Source organism: Asparagus officinalis, chromosome 6, assembly GCF_001876935.1.
Source record: "Asparagus officinalis chromosome 6, Aspof.V1, whole genome shotgun sequence".
Taxonomy (NCBI): Eukaryota; Viridiplantae; Streptophyta; class Magnoliopsida; order Asparagales; family Asparagaceae; genus Asparagus; species Asparagus officinalis.
In genome coordinates this window covers 38,575,301-38,595,802 of record NC_033799.1, presented here as the reverse complement: position 1 = coordinate 38,595,802, position 20,502 = coordinate 38,575,301, and the positions used below count along the sequence as shown (strand labels likewise).

The following is a 20,502-nucleotide window of genomic DNA, read 5'->3' as shown; positions in this document are numbered from 1 at the left end:
TAATGTGATAAGACAATTTTACCCTTATGATATTAAAATAATGGCTAAGATATACTCTCATCCAATATGTAAGGGTATTTATGTAACTTTATATATATTCATTCATTAAAATTGATGGCTAAGATATACTCTCATCCAATATGTAAGGGTATTTATGTAACTTTATACATATTAAGTTCACTTTCCTCCTCTTTATTAGAACTTCCAAATAAGGTAAAACAAATTTACTTCTGCTCCCCTTACTAAACTCCCAAACAACATTTTATATTTTCACTTTCATTCCCTATCTTTTCTTTCTATTATTTAACTTTTCGTCTCTTCCCTTAGTAAACTCCCAAACAAAGCATTACACGACTCGGAAGTCATCATATCAACAAAGGTTCAATGGTTGGCATAGGCTCATAAGCCATGATCACTCCTGGCTCAATCTCAACACTGTAGAGAAAGGAAATAGATGAAATATTAGTCATCAAAGTAACGACATTCTTCTTAGTGCACGAGGTCTTGCCTGAAGCTTGGACTAACGTGCTCAAATCGTCTTCACGATCAAAATCACCGAGGTCCTTGATGTAAGTATTAGTGTCATAATTGACCATCTCCCCCATCTTCAGATATCAACCAATCTAATGGTATAGATGCATGTGAACAGAAAGAAAATAGATGAACTTAGAATTATGGTTCGTCAAAAAGAAATGGCCATATAAGATAAGACTTACATAAAGCAGCCGACTCTGTGACCAATGGTCCTTGTGTTGCAGCCTCAGGAGGTTCCTCCCTCATAGGCTATTCCAATCATAGCTGTTTGGATAGAGTTTGAGAGTGTTGGGGTTGTTGTGTCCTCTTTCAATGGATATCTCTATCTACTTCATCACCCTGAGGTGATGGCTCCCTTATACATACGTTGGTTAGTCTAGGCAGAGGCGATTGCTCGACAGGCACATATGACTTATCCTCGTCATCCATATATTCTCCTCATTGCACATCTTTGAGGAATTCACTGAGCCCCAGTGCTCTACTCTTAGATATTTTCTTAGCAAGCTCCTTGAACCACTTGATAATCCACTTCATACCCATCTTTCTAATCTTGAAGTGTGCATTGATGACATTTACACCATTTACAAAATCGTAAAGTCGTATAACTATTAGGAGTTTTTTGTTGCAGAGTAAACCTTGAACCAGTGCTTCCGGCAATAAAATAATACCAAGTGCAGGCTCCATCCACTAAACTCCTCGAATACAACAATCTGGTGTTTGGATTGTCTATGTAAAGCTGATTGTACCAAAACTGATAAGTAAAGTGGCGGGGAAAATAGGGCTCAATATAGCATTCATACCTATGTTAGACCCTAGAGGGGGGGTGATTAGGGTCTTATGCTAATCTAATCCTAATTAAATGCTAATTAAAATTATATTAATTAATTTGATCTTGTAAGATATGAATATGAACAATAAAGATGAATAAGAGTACGCTAAGCAAAACACAAACACACAATATGTTTACGAGGTTCGGTCACCACCACCTACGTCCCCGCTCCTCACCTCGAGGAGATATCCACTATCACTATCAGGTTTTCTACGTTCACCCGAACAACGTTTACACCTCACAATACAATCACTATGCAATCACACTTTACACACTAAGTGTAGGAACCTACACCGTGTCCTCCTCCTCAAGTGCTCGATTACAACCTCTTCCTAGGTTCGTCAATCGATGCCACTCCTATTGGATTTGACCCCGTGTCTCGCCTCACACTTCTCTCAGTGTACAAGTGTATTACAAGTGATTCTCACAAATAACAAGTTAAATACAATGATTTGTTCTCAATTAACAAGTGAGAACACAATAAAGCTCACACTCACTAAATCACACCCCACAACCCACACTATATGGTATGAGAATATTAGGCTCAATAAGTGTGTGTGATAACAGTGAATCAAACTCAATAGATATAGCTAAAAGAAGTGAAAATGAAATAATAAGCTATAAAAGAGTTTAGAAGACTTCTCAAACAAGAAGAACAGTAGAGATGATTCCAATAGGATTGAATGCCACTTCTTGTTGTAGAAAAAACTCCTCTTGAAAAACTGATTGATGAAATCAACTATTAAACAGCTCTTAAACACACTTAATATTTTGTAAACCACCAAACTTGGATTTCTTAGTTGTAGAGAGGAAGAACAGCAATGGGATATATATAGCATCTCAATACAACAGTAAAAAATAGGTAAAAGACCAAAAACCCAGTTTGAAAACGAAAAACTAGCCATTACACAGGTTCTGACACCACGGCGGTCGACCGGTCCGGTCGACCGCTAAGTTCAAAAACTCAGGTAATGAGGGTTTAGAGCTGGCGGTCGACCGACGGAATATTCGGTCGACCGGAAATTCTCTCGGTCGATCGGTGCGGTCGACCGTGAGTATGAACTCAACAAACCACTGTCGGTCGACCGGATCGGTCGACCGAAAACTGATATAGGCAAACTGACAGGTTTTGGGGCAGTTTTGAAAATTCGTTAAAAATATCAAATCACATCCAAAAATAGTGAAACTTTGGGGAAAGTTTCTAAATGATAAAATAAACATGTTTAAAAAGGAATTTTTGAAAAATCAATTTTCGTTTATGAAAACTACCTGTTTTTGAAAAATGCTTAGAAAACCTGTTTTATTATGAAAGTGAAAGTTGATATAGAACTTGTAAATATGCATATATATATATATTGTGCATATATATATATTGTGCATATATTATATGTATATAATGAAGAACGAAAGAGCTGTAAACATGAGATAAAAGTTATTGTAACAACGTTTGATGAAAAATCATTTATATAATAGAAAACGTCAAAAAACGTGTTAAGTGTACATATATTGAGCTTAGATATAATCGTACAATATATGTAAGTAAACTAAACATATACCTAGGTACATCCACGCAAATGAACTTGAATCTTTAACACTTGATTGAAGTGTGTTGAAATACCTGAAAAGAGAGCATAAACACAAAACACTAGAAAACTTATTAGTAATAAATTGTTTGCCAAATCATCATCAAAATTATAGGGTCAACAACCTACTCTAGAAGACGAGAAGTGTAAATCTAATGTTGACCAACCACCTGGAGCAACCACTCGTCGAGTAGTGAATCCTTCAATGCTAGGACTATCCTCAAATACATCGCCAATACTAGTGAATTTGAGAAAGCATAGTAGAGTCAGTATTGATCCTTATTATGAACCATCCGAAGAATCCTTACAACATGCTTCACTCTCCACTTAGAAGTCTCGTATTATTGTAGTAGTGAGAGTCCTTCTTCACATCTAGTGGCAGCCATCATAAGTGACGAGCAGTGAATTGTATACCACGTCATCAGGTAGGTGTATGCCACTTCTACCCTTAGGTTGGGCACTTGATCATTTGACTGATCTTTTTCCTATTCTAAATGCTCTCCTATCAAAGCTCTTAACCAATTGTGAAGGTAGTTGATCATAGCTAGGAGAAAAGCAAGGCTAAACCCATAGGCTAATAGCACTGTCGGATACAAAACTTTGATGGAGATCACATATTTCGACCAAGACAACATTATGCATCCCTTCAGCCAAATAGAAGTAAGCCACCAAGTAGAACTTGTTTAGAAATAGGCTCTATAGCTTGATGGTGTAAGCTCTTGAATGTGTCACCCACACTAAAACCTCATTCATATGATTCGACATTTGAATTACTGGACCATGCTTAAACATCCTTCATTCCACTTCATCGTTGGAACTCACTCGAAGAGCTTCAATGTCCTCCTTCTTTTCCAAGCTCTTAAAAAAATAGTTAGCCCAGAGCTTGCGACCAACGTGTGGACAGTGAGTAGCATGGGGATTGTCTAGTGGTAGATACAATAGTAGCACACCAGTTCACTCAAATTTTCATAGATAAAAGCACTTCTCATCCTTAGTTCATAATAATTGGGAAAGAACTCTATATATGATTACTCCCCCATCGGCAATAGAGACATCTCAACCATCTCATGCAAAGCAACTCTGACTCTCCTACTAGAGTGAAGAAAGTGTTGGCGTGCATGTCGTATAGCTCCAAAAAAACTATAAAATGCAATAGGCAAATATCGACACCGTATTGAGAAGCTCCTATGATACAATAGAGCCCCAACATTCTCAATCTCTCCTCTAAAGTCTGAAGGAGGAGTTTTGTTATCCTTGCCCACCACTTCGATGCTGGAGACTTTATCCAACCTAGGAATCTAGGCTCGTCCTCCGGATACTAGCCCTTAATTTTAACAAACTTGTTACTAAAAATATTAGTGACCACTAGTGTCTCATTTACCAGATTACTTTCGTAGATAAGTTAGGATAAAGGCCTATAATGTTACATCTATATACTCCATCCTTGAAAAACCACCCTCTCACTTAATCTGCCCCACCCTCATGCTACTTTTTATCACAGGTGATTAGGAAATTCATCACTTGAGGGACCGTTGTATGCTGTATGTATAAAAAAGACACTTGACGCTCTATTTTTAGCAAATAGAAACATCCCTCACCAACAGCATGACACCACCTCTCCTTCCTGAGACTGAATAACTGGTTGCTTGCGTCACTAAAATGGTAAGACATTTTCCTGGACTTATCTTCCTTAGAGATAAAGAATTTGGCATCGGTGATAATCTTTCAAAATGTAGAAGAACTACCACACCTAATGTTGCCTGCGCAGATCCGGTTACTTCCTTCCAAAAACAAAGGAATGCTGCCCCTAAAGATGTAGGACAATTCTGGGTCTAGTGTCCCATGTGGCCAAAGTAGTTCAAACAGTTTATAGGCGTATCCATCAGAGGAACTGCACAAGAAAAGAAAAAGATTTAGATCAAGAATCCAAAATCAATTAAGTCAATTTCAAAGTTGACTAAGTAATCAATTTGATCAGTCAACTAAGTCAATTTCAAAATTAGAATTCAATCAAATGTTGAATTTTATCCAATAGTTGAAAGCTAACTAAAGCTCATATTTAACTAAGCGAGGGATTCTCTCATAATGAAGGTCAAACAATATGGAACCAAAATTGAATAATTATCAAAATCACCTAGTTGAGAAGTCATCTTAAGCGAGAGTCACCTCAAGATAAAGACAAGTACAACTAAGTGTTGGGATTAGTCCTTGGCAAGGTTCGCAGGAGCTAACCCTAGTGAAGTTTGCACTAGCGAACTTCAAACCCATGGCAAAGTTTGCCCAGGAACCCAAAAATCTAAATAGCAAATTTCTCTTGAATGGTGAACTTCGCTAAAAAGTCCAACAGGCTAAAATAATGAACTTCATCTGAAGTGTAAAGTTCACTTATAGGGGAAGAGATAAGATTATCCTATTTATAGTTATTAGCAAATATCGCCCAAGAGTAAGCGTTGCCACAAATCTCACCTAAGAGTGATACTCACCACAAATCTCACTCAGGAGCAATCCTTTCTCCAAATTAAAGAACAAATTTTAAATTTTAAAATAGTTTCAAAGACCCTCACCAACTGCCTAGTGAACCTTGCCTAGCTTTTAATATTTAGGGACCCTCGCTAACCACCAAGTGACCCTTGTCCAACTCTCAAAATTGAGTGAACTTCACCAAATTCATGGCAAACATCACTTGGTGAATCTCATTTGACGATCCTCGCCTAATCATGAGTCCCGAACTTTGCCTTAGTCCAAGACTAAGTGAACTTCTCTTCAAGCATGGATTGAACGACTTTCATAATTTCATAAAAATGTACAAGGCGGAGGCAGAATACCCAGAAACCAAGGTGAAAGGAGAAACAATGTTAAAGCAGATAACATTTTCCATTAATGATGAGCTCTCTAACAGATCACTTTTGAAGCAACAAAGGGAGCAAAGAACAAAAGTAAAACAAGAGAAAAGGCGGGCATGTCCAATACAAAAAGATGATCACTCACTCTCCAAATCTTCACTTGTGGAGATCTAATGATCCTTCTTAATGAGCCATCGAAGCCTCCGAATGGTCTATCCCAAAGTCATGTGCTCAAGATGCCACTAATTTTTCTTGTCGTTCACCTCATGCCATGCCTTCGATTGGTTCTTGATAACTTGCTTAAGGTTCAACTGCTTAGCCAATAGCACCTCCACTAGCTAACAGAGTACCTTGTTCTCCTCCACAGAATCACTAGTAGTCTGGACTAAGTCCTTCCTGAACATCTCAATCTCTGACTCCATACTATTGAGAGACACCGGGGATTAGCTTTGGATGAAGATATTAGAAGGTAAAAACTAGAAGGTTGAGGTATTTATAAGCTTCAGCGAGTTTTGTCCAAGATCACTCTTTACAAGGAAGGTGATTAGATTACTTAGACGTTAGAGAGTTAGCCTATTTATAGGCTTTTTAATGAATCACACCCAAGATTTGGGCCCCAATCTTGCACAAGAGTGATCCTTGACACAAATCAAGGCAAAAACTTTAAAATCTAAAATGGTCTTAGCGACCTTCGCTAACTACCTAGCGAACTGATACGGCATAATTATGTACCAAAATTGCAAGTGCACAATTGATCAAGTTATAGTATAAAAATTATCGATCCCACGAGGAAGGTGATTTTAAGAGATTATTAGAATTGGTTCTTATGTTTTGTGCGTGACAATTAGAAATAAAGAATAAGTGTGATTATGGAGAGAGATATGATGAGTGATTTTTGTGAATATATGCAAGAGATAATAAATTAAATTTTAGAGAAGAAAGAATCAAAGAATAAATAAAATCACAAGGCAAGAAAGAAGAATGAATAAAATCAAGAAATAAAACCAAGAATGAAAAGAAAATTTAAGAAAGTTAAGATGGAAACCAAGAATGAAAAGAAAATTTAAGAAAGTTAAGATGGAGGATTCAAAAGATGTAAGAAATCTAGAATGTAATCCACTAGCTAATTTTAATTACAAAATACAAACTATACTTTTTTTATCATAATTCAACTTAGATTTATTAAGCATAGACTATCAAACCATTTAAGGAAGGTATAACCTATCAAATTATCATCTAAGTTAAAATTACTATTCATGATAAGAACAACAATAAGATAATAATCCTAGAATTCATAAGCATAACCTATCAAACCATTTAAGATAAGTATAGATTATCAAATTCTTCTTCTACCGATTAGTTCTCTAGTTGATTATCCTAAACATGAACATTTTAAGTGAAAGAGAATAATTCATACAATATAAAGGAATTTAGACTAGTTTTATGCAATTCTAAGATTCCTACAAGAATTAATTTCTCATCTTAAAAAATAAAAACAAGAAGAAAAAGAACTAATTACAAAAATAAAAAGAAAACAAAATCTAAACTATGAACAAGAAATAAATCTAACTACAAAGAATAAAAATCTAAACTACAAAATAAATTGTAGAAATTAAATGTAAGAAAATAAATCTACTCTACAAATTAAAGTGCAAAAAGAAATAAAAAAAATAAATTTACACTACAAGCATGAATGTAAATCTAACTAATAAGCAATAATAAAGAAATTACAAAAAAGAAATAAAAAAGGAAAATAAAAGAAATGCAAACCTTCAAATTGCTCTTCATCTACATCCTCATCATTCAACAAAGAGGAGAAAAGAAAATTTAAAGAGGAGAAAAATTATTATTATTAATTACAACAAAAGTTATAATTTTTGGAAGGCCTTCTCAATTAAGAGTAGCTCTCCTCTCCAAATAGAGTTACAAAATTTTTCACACCCCTAACCCCTCACTCTCTACCCCTATTTATAGTAAACATCAGTGAATGAGAGCCATTAGATTGAAATCTTATCCAAAAACAACAAATTTCAGTCTTAGATTCGTAACTAACTACCTAGTGTATCGATACAAGCATCGATACGGGCATCGATGCAAGCATCGATACGGGCATCGATGTCTACCTTCTTCTAGTTGCTGTCCGCAGAACTCTTGTATTTGGCTTTTGGGCTTGTGTCTTGGGCTTTGGCTTGGACTTTTGGGCTTGGCATTTTCTCTTGATTTTCCATTGGACTTGATTCTTAAATATTTGAAAGAATTCCTTTGGCTTTATGAGCTTCATTTCTTCATTAAAACAAGGGCTTTTTGTTGAGAGATGAGAGTTTGGGCTCTTATTCTTCATTAACCTATAATTAAAGATAAAAGTAATTATTAGTGGTATATTTATTCATATAAAATAGATAATGAGGGTATAAAATTGTAATAAAATATGATTATCACGAACCTTGCTCAATGCGCAGAATTGGGCAAACTTTGCCAAATTCATGGTAAACTTCACTTGACATAAGTTATTCCCAAAACGTTGCCTTAATACAAGGGCAATTAAACCTCGTTCCAAACACAAAATCGAGTGAACGCTTTACGAAGAGGGCATGCAAACACAACTAATCATACAACACAAGATGAAGCTACGACAACGAAAGATATATTTAATGGTACACATTTAGCTTTTACCCAAAGTAGTTCAATTCTTGCCACAAGTCAAATGCAGGATCTCAAAAACATTAAGCAAGGGTCTTATAGATTGTTAAAATATACAAGCCCCTCCAACATAGAAGTGGATCCCTTAATTCATGAGAGGCTTGGACTAATGCTTTGTGTAGAAAGTACAATTCTTATATTCAAGCTTAACACATGCTCAAGAAGTGGATGCCTAAGGTCTTAACACTGAATCAGCCCATAAAACTTACCTAAGCTACAGTAAGTTCACTCAAGTCTCATGTGAACTTCACTGTGAGTCCAAACCCAAAACAATTTGAACCAAGCCCGTTTGAGGCTCTAAGCAAAGGTCGCTTGAGCGAACTTTACCCAAAACCTAATGGTCCATGTTAATCCTATCAAAGAATGTGGGCCACCCACATCCTTGTGAAGCTCTCCAAGTGAACTTTTCCCATGGTCGTTACTACATTACAGTAGCGAACTTCACCTGTGGCTATTATAAGAGTTATTCTCTGTTCGCGGTGAAAGTCGTAGTTTTCTTCATTGAATTCATTGTTCTCTCAAGTAACTATTTTCCGATTACAAAAGATCTGGTCTTTTTATAAGATCCGGTTACAACAAAATCAAAGAAAAAAATAAAAAATATTACAACCTTCCTTTTTCGAACGAATCACGAGCTCTTGTTTTGCGATCACTCGCTTTTGTGGGTTCTTCGCCTGCGCCGGGCTTAATCTGTGGACTACCGCGTGATCTAGATCCGGTCGGATCTACACGGTATAGCGGGTGTTATCTCACGAAGGAAATAACAGCCGGGGGGTACTATTTCACCAAGGAAATAATAGCCTTCTCGGGATCAAAGGCCAAGCTTTGATCCGGAGGATAACCGCGTAGATCTCAGATCCGATCCCTCTCGAACTCCTGCCTTATTTGACGTGGACGATCGCCAAGCACCGGATCTGAAAAAGCAAGTCTTCAAGCTTCGTTGTTGATCCGGACTCTGATTTGACAGTCTGAATCCCAATATGGCAGTAAATCTGCCTCGGTGTTTGAGTTCAAATCCGTTCTATGGTTGGATGACTCGTTGACTCACCGAACTGTTAGCTTGATTCCGCATGCGAGTGGATGTATTCCATTGTTTGCATGCGGTTCGTTAGCCTCGTCGCCTCGTTAATCCACTTCGTTGCGTGTGATTTGGCTTCAGTATTGTGGACTAACGGTCGTGTTTGGATATGTCGCCTAATGGTTCGTTGGTTTGTCGAATCACCGTGTCGAGCTATGCTAAGGGACCCATAGGCAGTTTTATACGCCTACAGATACCCCCTCCAAAGTATTTCAGCATCGTTCTTTTATAGAAGAGTCTGGAATACTTTGGATATGATTGTCCTAACCTTCAACCGGTATGACGGGACTTTTGAACGGCTTCTATTCTTGATTCCTTCAATCCTTCAGGCTATTCGGTGCTTTGTCGAATGTCTGTAAGGGTTCCGGTGCTATATTTATTGTCTGACCGTTGTCGGAATTTTAAACTTGAAGTCGATTCCTGATTTTCTAATCTTTAGCTCGTGTTTGTTGGTTCAACATAGAACTGACCATCGATCGTTGGCGTTGAGTCTTTATTTGCGACGCGTTGTCTGGCGTAGTGTTGTTGAGTTATCCTTAAGAACTCCAGAAACTTCTCAACCAAAAATAAAGAATAGTTTATACTCGTATACCTTATTGGAGTATTAAGAAGCAGTTTATACTCGTATACTTTTCGGAGTATTGATTCTTTCATTGCAACGCATTGATAGGCGTTGACCTAGGGTTACGTGTTAACCGGCGTTGACCCTAGGGTTTCGAACGTCGTACGTTGACTGTTTAATCGCAACGCGTTGACTGGCGTTGACCTAGGGGTACGCGTTGACCTTCATTACCACGCATTAACCTTGGGTCTACACAGTTTAAGCTCTTGAGGTATTGGAGCATGGCGGTCCTAAATATTGGGCTACAGGACCAACTATTAAAGCTGATTCATTTGTGCATGTGGATCTTATCCCGAATTTGTTGGATGTCTAAGTCACGAGACCAACTAATGGGGCTGGTGCATCAGTGACTTTTGCATATATAGGATTTTTGGCAAACCCTCAGCCATCAACGGGTTTGATAAGCCTTTACCGACTACCGTTTGAGTCGGACTAGCATGCGGATTGTCTAAATCCGTTCCGCATGTGACGTTGTGCTAAGAGAGTTAACGCTCTTAGTGCTACGATATTGAATACGTAGACTTCGCGTGTTAGGCGTTGACTTTAGGATTTTTGGCTAACCCCCAGCCTTCCACGAATTTGATTAGCCTTTACCGATTACCGTTTGAGTCGGGCTAGCATGCGGATTGTCTAAATCCGTTCCGCATGTAACGTTGTGCTAAGAGAGTGAATTCTCTTAGACTCGGTGCTACGACTTCGAATACGTAGACTTCGCCCTTGTTACGAGAATAGGCTACCCGACAATGTGTATTAGACGCTGACTTATCCCTACTTAGGCTTAGGGATAAAATACCCCAGAATCGAACTCTGGTGTCTTTTTCTACGGAGAAAGACTAAACCGGTGACGCGTGTTAGGCGTCAGCATATCCTTTCTTAGGATTCAGGATGAAATTCCCCATGCGTGTAAGGCATGGATTTTGGTGTTATTAATAACACCCTGCCACAATGTCGAATATGTGAACGGGTGTTCTTTTTAACGGTTAAGAACTAACCGGCAGCGCGGGTTAAGCGCAGACTTATCCTTGCTTAGGTTTCAGGATAGAATACCCCAGAATCGAACTCTGGTGTCTTTTTATACGGAAAAAGACTAAACCGGCAGCGCGTGTTAGGCGCAGACTTATCCCTGCTTAGGATTCGGGATAAACTTCCTAGGATGAATCCTGAATTCTTCGAAAAGGATTGGTATGGGGAAGGAAGAATTTTATATTCTATTCCCCGAACAAAGAAGGAAAGGAGACTCGAGGTGGGATCTCCACCCCCAGAATCCGGAAAGGTGAAACTAAGAGTGGGATCTCCACTCCGAGAATCAAAAAGATTCGGATAACCCTAACTGTCGGAAGGTTTGATTATCGAACTAAAGATGAATTTCTCGTTTATCGAGAATGAATCGTGGTTTTGGTCCTAACTGTAGGAAGGTTTGACCAAGTGGGAGGTTTGAGGTGACCCTAACTGTAGGAAGGTTTGATCACTCGATTTGAAAGTGGACCTCTCGTTCATTGGAGGAATCGAGAGGGGTTTTTGGTTTTGGTCCTAACTGTAGAAAGGTTTGACCGAATGGAAGGTTTAAGACGATCCTAACTGTAGGAAGGTTTGATCGCTTGATTTGTGGACCTCTCGTTCATTGGGAGAATCGAGAGGGGATTTTGACTGTGGTCCTAACTGTAAGAAGGTTTGACCAAGTGGGTGTTTTGAGACAATCCTAACTGTAGGAAGGTTTGATCGCTCAATTTGTGGACCTCTCGTTCATTGGGGGAATCGAGAGGGGATTTTGACTGTGGTCCTAACTGTAAGAAGGTTTGACCAAGTGGGTGTTTTGAGACAATCCTAACTGTAGGAAGGTTTGATCGCTCAATTTGTGGACCTCTCGTTCATTGGGGGAATCGAGAGGGGATTTTGACTGTGGTCCTAACTGTAAGAAGGTTTGACCAAGTGGGTGTTTTGAGACAATCCTAACTGTAGGAAGGTTTGATCGCTCAATTTGTGGACCTCTCGTTCATTGGGGGAATCGAGAGGGGATTTTGACTGTGGTCCTAACTGTAAGAAGGTTTGACCAAGTGGGTACTTTACGTCCAGACTCTAACAGAGAGAGTGTTGAGTGCATAGACATGGTGAGAATGGGAGTTCTTATTCATTACATTGCTGTGGTTTTGGGAACTTCCCATTACATAAATCGTCCACCCCCAGTTTCCTCTGCGGAACTGGTTCGGACATTATTATCAGTTAACTAACCGGGTTATCAATGAGAGTGTTGAGTGCACAGACGCGGTGAGAATTTGAATGAGAGTTTCTTATTCATCACCTTGCTGTGGTGACCGGGTTATCCCTAAGAATACACTATATGGATTTCTTTTGGGAACTTCTCGTTACATGAATCATCCACTTCCAGCTTCCTTTGTAAACCTGGGTTTGGTATTGTACTCAGTTGGGTGTCCGGGTTATCCTTAAGAATATCAGGCATGGTATTCTCCAGGAACTTCCCGTGAAAGAAAGGAAACAGTTTAGACTCATATACCTGTTGGAGTATGTAAGGAAGCAGTTTAACCTCATGCATCTGTTGGAGGATTGAGAAGCAGTTTATACTCGTATACTCTTCGGAGTGTTGTTTCGACTTAATTGAGCGATATAACGCCGGCTTCGACCAAGGTTTGGATGCTATTCTTAAGAGCAAAGCACTCCTTGGTGGGATGAACGACCCTCCTATGATATGCACAGTACTTTGGGTCCGTAGTGTTGTCAGCTTCCTCCTGATTTGTGATAGGTGGTAGCTTGATCTTGTTACTTTCAAGGAGGGATTCGAAGATGGCTGGAACGTCTTCGTCCTTGAAGGAATACTCTCTTTGGAGTCTCGGACCCGAAGTCTTTTGCTGCCTTCGGGATTGCTGTTGTGACGCTTGATTAGCACCACCAGTAGCTGCAGGTGTTTTGCCCTTCCCACGGGAGGCGAAGTTTGAGTTCGGAAGATTTGCCGTCGGTTGGCTCCTCTCAGCTTTATTCCTTCGGAGGAAGCGTTCGGCTTGCTCTCCTCAGACCTTCAAATCCTTCCATGTTTTGGACGGCGCTATCCCCATTGCTTCCAACACGTCCAATGCGAGGTTGTTGTGGCAAGTCTGGAGAATGAACTCCTCAGTGATCGGGTCCAGACAGTTCATCGCCTTGTTCCGGAACCTTTTGACGAAGGTATCAACTAATTCCCCGTCTTTTTGTTTCTCGTCAAGCAACGACCCGATGGATATCTCAGTGTCGTCGTCGAAGAAGTTGGTGAGGAATTTCGTCTCCATGTCATCCCAGCTATTCACACTTCCTGGCTTGAGACGGCGATACCAATCGAAGGCGGCTCCACGAAGAGTGCTAACGAAGGACCGTACCATCAGAGGCTTATTACCAGAGATAACCCCTAGGTGTGATTTGAAGTAAATCAAATGCTAAGTGGGTGAACCCTCCCCATCAAATGACGTGAAGTTAATTAGATTGAACTTCGCCGGATAAGGGATTGATTCCCATTCTCTTGGGTAGGGACAAGGAATGCCCGTCTCCTTCATCTCTTGAGCGGAAATCAACGTATTGATTTTGCTCTTGAGGTATTTGATCTTCAAGCTTTCACCTGTGTTTTCGCTAGCATTCTCGTTACCACCCCCTGCATTGACGGGAGGATTATTGGCATTATGAGCTTCATTCGCATTTGTGTCCTCATCTTCCTGATTAACCTGGTTACGACGACTTGGTTCGCCTTGCTGGTTTGTCAGTGCTTGGATTTGTTGGTCATGCATTTCTCTCATATTCTGCATGGCCATCTGCATTTTGAACCTGAAGCTCTCCTGTTGTTTAGCCATGGTTTCTTCGAGCATCTTGGCCACTTGTTCCGCACTTATCATAAATGATTCGCGGGGTTGTCCTTCGTTGGATACTGTATTATCTGATACGACAGCAGAGCAAACATCTGATTCTTCATCTTCTGAAGGTAATCTTGTCCGAATCCTACCATAAGTTCCTCGTATGATGGCTCCAGACTGCAGACGGGTTACATGTTGGGGTGCTTCCAGAATCGACTCGGTATTATCCTGTGTCGATGTCCTTTTGCTGGTCATATTCATGGTGACCCTCGGAAATTCTTCGTTTTCAACCACCGTTATCCTTCGTCGGAAACGCCTAGGCCTTGGTTTTGGCGTTTCGGTACTAAGCCTTTCGAAAACCGAAATCCTTTCGGGGACTGTATCAGTGTAATTGTACTCTGACAATACTACCCGAATGAGTTTGGAACAGGGGCATTGAATCTTTGGTTCTCGAGGACTCCTTTTTATGGTTTTACTTGTACCCCCAACACGATAGTATAACTCGTCGGTTTGAAGGTCAGAGTAACCTATCGTATGTTAACACGACTCCTCAAGTATAACGCTATCGTCATCAGACGACAATGCTTCCCTCTGAGGGCGAACTGCCTTTTTCGGGCCTTCAAGAGTCACGCACCTCGAAACATGCCTTTTTGGGCGTGAGTTCTCAGCGGGCTCCTGTACTTCAATGCGCAAATTGGTGCGCGTAGCTGCCATGAACTCCTTGTCATGTTGAAGATGACGGCGACCCCCAGCATGTTGAGTCGTTCGGGGCTTCTTCATTGGGCCCAAACGTTCTTGAACTGGGGCCTTAACTCCTTCATCGGGAAGTGGACCGAGGCGCTCCAAAACTGACCTCCTTCTTCGGGATGATTCTGCGGTATTTCCCGGAGTAGCTACTGGAATTACCGGTGACTTCGGTCGGTTCACCGGAGGTTGAACTTGCTTCGAAGGCTGCAACGATTGTGCCTTAGCCTGAATCGCCACTTCAGACTTTGGCCTCCATACTTGGCGGGTTGGTGGCGGCTTCTTAGCCACCTCCTTTTGCAATCTTCTACGGGCTTCTTGGACTTGAGCCCGTGTCTGCGCTGACATCGCGTGGCGCTTGCGAATGCGCTCCTCAAGTGTCGAACGGTTCCGTTTGACACAGACCCATTCGTTCGTTGGCGGCTTGGAGGAGTCGCCATTCATCGGTCGTTGAGGCTGTTTACCTCTCCTTTTCTTCAGATTCGCGTTGTAGCGGATTCCGTCGGTGGACTCCATCGCTTTGGTGAATTCTTTGGCCAAGCGTTGGCGTCGTCTTTGGCGAGCTCTCTTTGAGAGAGTCACCGCTCCTTTGGTGACGGAGGAATTGGCAGGAACAGGCTTGACCTGGTTGGAGGTTGGTGGAGCTTCACCCGACGCAACTTTGGCGTCAATCGGGGTGAGATCCTCATTGGTATTATTAACTTCTTCGTACCAACGGACCTTTCTCTTGGAGGAGAACTTCTTAGACTTGAGGGAGGAGGTGGATCCGGACGAGGATGATAGGTACTCCTCGAACTTTTGTTGGTCGAATTCATACTCGACCTCCTCCCCGACCGGGATTGAGATCCGCGGCTACGACGCAACGATCTCGGCAGCGAGATCGGTGGCTCCCACTATGGCGGCAGCGAGATCGGTGGCTCCCACTATGGTCGCCAGATTGTTCGCGGTGGAAGTCATAGTTTTCTTCATTGAATTTATTGTTCTCTCAAGTAACTGTTTTCCGATTACAAAAGATCCGGTCTTTTTATAAGATCCGGTTACAACAAAATCAAAGAAAAAAAATAAAAAAGATTACAACCTTCCTTTTTCGAACGAATCACGAGCTCCTGTTTTGCGATCACTCGCTTTTGTGGGTTCTTCGCCTGCGCCGGGGTTAATCCGTGGACCACCGCGTGATCTAGATCCGGTCGGATCTACACGGTATAGCGGGTGTTATCTCACGAAGGAAATAACAGCCGGGGGGTACTATTTCACCAAGGAAATAATAGCCTTCTCGGGATCAAAGGCCAAGCTTTGATCCGGAGGATAACCGCGTAGATCTTAGATCCGATCCCTCTCGAACTCCTGCCTTATTTGACGTGGACGATCACCGAGCACCGTGTAGGCATCGAAAATTGCCTATAGGTCTCTACGAACAGCTCAGTGTTAAGGAATGACGATGAACGTCACTATCCGGTTCACAGGAGTTCGATTGACGTCGGTGAACTCTTGAAGTGAATCGACGAACTACGTGAGCTGACAGAATTCCGAAAAAACGAAGGTGCGGGCTAATCGGGAGCCCCGCAATGTTTACAAAGGGAACAATGCCCTTCGTGTCTCATTCATTCTACAGATAATCCAACCATTGGAGCTGATAGAAATCATTGTCGGCTTTCCAACGCACTTTAAATCACTCAAATCCGAGTTCGGACGAAGAATTTACAACGGAAGCAGTCAAACGGGCATTAAAAACGTCTCAAAGCTGAACTGAGGCACCTACGGTGTCTCGACCAAGTCAAGACACCCCAAGGGTGTCTCGGTTTAGCTGAGACACCCCAAGGGTGTCTCGGCCTGGCCGAGACACCCCAAGGGTGTCTTTTCGATCAGTTTTAACCACTCCGTTATCCCCTCAAGCCTATAAATACAAGCCTTAGGCCTCATTTTTTCAGATCTGGAGGTTTGGAGAATTGGCGAAGCCCTGCCGGAGTGAAGAGTGATCAAGCACTTCAACGCAAGAGAGTTTCTTCGTCAGATCTACATCACCCGTACCCGATCCTTATTATTATCCCGTTGTGGTAATATTAAGAAGAGCAAATATCTCGCTTTTATCGAGATAGGCGCTTCAAGTTTCTAGATCTCCTCGCAGATCGATGAAGCTCTGGATCAGATCTGATTGCCAGGTAGTCCACAGATATCAATGTCCCCGTCACAGGCTAAAGACCCACGCAAGCAAGAGACGACGAACGGATCTTGTGTTTATTTTTCAAGAAAGTTGTAATTTTTATTTCTTTGTTGTTTGAATCCATTTGTAACGTTTGAAGTTTAATGAAATCAATGATGAAGGCAATTTTCGACGAAAACAAACTGGCGACCACAGTGGGAGCCAACGGCCTCGCTGTCGAGGCCGTCGTGACGCAACCGGCCTTCAAGATCCGGGTGAACGAAGAGATTGAATACGAGTTCGATCAACAGAAGTTTGAAGAGTACCTCTCTTCCTCCTCCTCCAGATCCGCCTCTCCAAACAGGCGCAGGAAGATTTCATCTTCCAAGAGTGCTCGCGGGCCCTCAGGATCGAAGATCCAAGATCCCCTCGCCGCCGTTGCACTTACTCACCGCGACGCTCCAATGGCGTCTAACATGGTCGAAGTTGCAGATCCAGATCTCCCTTCCACCGCGAAGTCAACTGCTGAAGTTGTTCCAACCTTGTCGAAGAGGGCGCGCCAAAGACGGCGTCAACGCCTTGCGCGATAGTTGGCCAAGGCCGCAGAATCGATGGACGGGATCCGCTACAATGAGGATCGAAAGTCCAGACAGCGCCAGATGCAACAACGACGAACGACCCACTCCTCCTCCAAGACAGAAACGAACGAATGGGTTCGTGTCAAGAGGACTCACTCAACCCTCGAAGAACGAATCAAGAAACGCCGCGTATTGCTTGCGCATGCCCGAGTCCTTCTGCAGAAAGCGGAAGAGATGCAGAATGAAGAGACGGTCAAGAAGCCATCAAAATACAAGCAGGTGTGGGTGCCAAAGGCGAAGCCGGCGCCTAAAACAAAAGTGGACGGAAGTACCGTCCAACCTTCATCAAATCCAGATCCCGTTTCCCTTACCCCCGCACCTCCGGCGGAGTCAGGTAAGAACGTGGGTCCTTCTAGATCCAGGGTTCCTTTGAAAGGTCGTCTCGGTCCCTTACCGGAGAACCGAGGTAAAGCACCTGTCAAGGAGCGATTGGGACCGTTGAAAGGTCCCTAAACAACAAACCAGACTGGGGGTCATGTTAATCCCCCCAAAAAAGATAACAGAGGGAAAGCCCCTGTTACCGACCGCATTGGATTGCGGGTCGAAGTTCAAGAGCCCGTTAAGTTTTCACGCTCGCAAAAGCGTAGACTTGAACGAGCGACTTTTGAAAACGCTAATAAAGCGTCATATCCCTAGAGGGAAACACATTCGTTTGATGATGATTGTGTTATACCTGGGAAGTCATGCCAACACTCTATGGGTTGCTCCAGTTATCAAACTGATGAGTTGTACTATAGAGCTGGGGGTGCGGGTAAGTCTCGAAAGAGAGATGCTCGAGACACGGAATCTCACTGTCCGTGTGCCAACATAATCAAGGCAGTACTGTCAGAATGCTGCTGTACTAAAGCCCCAAGGAGAGTTTCGGTGTTCGAGAGAATTTCCACCAGAACGTCCGAGACCAAACCAAGGCGTTTCCGTAGGAAGAAGCATGTCTGCCAAGAAGAAGAGGTGTCTGCTAATATGACCGGCAGAGGGAAATCGACACGACCCTCTAACTCAGGTCAACTTGCCGAAGCATCCCAGCGCATGACTCGATTGCGGTCAGGGATCAATAGGCGAAAGAATTACCAAAGGATGCAAAAGGGACTTCCTTTGGAAGAGGAGGTGTCAGATGCCAGTTCAGACTCCTACTCGGCAATAGCATCCGATGACACGGCGTCTAGTGTGGGACAGCCCTACGAATCACTTATGATCAGTGCCGAACAAATAAGCAAGATGCTTGAAGATGCTTTGACTAAGCAGAAGGAAGCTTTCAAGTTCGAGATGGAGATGGCCATGCAGCAGATGAGAGAGATGCATGACCAGCAAATCGCGGCACTGACAACTCACCAAGGAGAACCCAGTCATTGCAATAATCTGAATCAAGAGGAGAATAAACGGGAAGAGGATAATGTCAATATAACTATCCCTCCTGTCAACAATAATAACGGAGGCGGTCCCTTAGATGATAATGCGAAGGAGGACCACGTTACCTCTCCCAAAAGCCACTCGAAGACAGATACGAGTGAAGACAAGAAAATGAAGGACTTGGAGAGCAAAATCAACGCGTTGATGAATGCTCAAGAAGTGAAGAGGTCCGGCATACCATGTCCATACCCAAGGGAGTGGGAATCAATTCCATATCCGGCAAAGTTCAATTTAATCAACTTTACGCCGTTTGATGGAAAGGGTTCCCCTACCCAACACTTAATATATTTTAAGTCTCACTTAGGAATAATCTCCGGGAATGAACCCTTAATGGTGCGGTCATTCGTTGGCACTCTTCACGGAGCGGCCTTCGATTGGTATCGTCGCCTCAAGCCGGGGAGTATCAGGCACTCTTCACGGAGCGGCCTTCGATTGGTATCGTCGCCTCAAGCCGGGGAGTATCAGCAGTTGGGATAACATGGAGGACATGTTTCTAACGAACTTCTTTGACGACGACACCGAGATTTTAATCGGCACTCTATTTGATGAGAAGCAGAAGAATGATGAGACAGTCAAAAACTTCGTGAAGAGATTCCGAAATAAAGCAATGAATTGCAGGGATCCGGTCAGCGAAGATTTCATCCTCGAGACCTGTCATAACAATCTTTCATTGGACATCCTGGAAGATATGGGAATGGCACCTCCAAAGACCTGGAAGGATCTGAAGGTACGAGGAGAGCGAGCCGAACGATTCCTTAAAAGGAAGAAGGCAGAAAGGGGCCAAATAGCAAATAACACTCCACAACAGAACTTTGTCCCTAATGGTAAGGGAAAAGCACATGTGAATGCTGTGGATGCGAATCAAACATTCGAGGTGCAAGCACAACCGCAACAACAGCAACAAAAGGCACATCAACAATCAAGATGGCAACAGCAGCCCCAGAAGCCAAAAGCCTCGGAGCCGAAGTTCCCAAAGGTTTATTCGTTCAAAGAAGATGAAGTCCCCGGTATCTTCAAGTACCTCATTGAGAATAACAAGATCAAATTGCCTCCAGTCCAGGATCAGGAAGATGCTAAGAGAATCAATGATCCAAAATACTGCGTATTTCACAGAGCGGTGCACCATCCTACAAGGCATGCTACGCACTTAAAGATAAGAATTACTATGAAGCAGCCTAAGGAGAAGAAGGTGGGTGCAAATGCAGTATCGATTAGTTTCGGTTCTGTTTCCTTTAACTGGTTCCAGCATGAGCCGGTAATAAATGCAGCAGTGAGGACCGTGAACGATGATCCTCACAAACAGCGCCAGAAAGGACTTGTACCGCACACAGCCCCGAATGGTGAGATTCTTTGGGTTCATCCAGATTTGATTAGGGACGAACAATGGACTGGTGCCTCTTCCAAGAAAAGTTCAAAAAGAAAAGGTAAGTCTTGTTATGGAGCTTTTGCTATTCCGGGAGGAGACGACGAGGAAATTCCAGCCTTCCCGCTTTCTGAAGACGAACAGGAGGCCTTTGTAACCCAGAGCGGGAATGAATATCACTACAAATATCC

The 20,502-nt window shown here is 42.3% G+C and overlaps 1 long non-coding RNA gene across 1 annotated transcript; it reads right to left on the bottom strand.

The window, feature by feature from the left end:
- Window positions 830-6,304, bottom strand: LOC109845128. Its single transcript, XR_002248230.1, has 3 exons — window positions 5,935-6,304; window positions 3,072-4,837; window positions 830-1,334 (listed from the first exon to the last, which is right to left on the bottom strand). It is a non-coding gene; the product is annotated as an uncharacterized LOC109845128 (long non-coding RNA).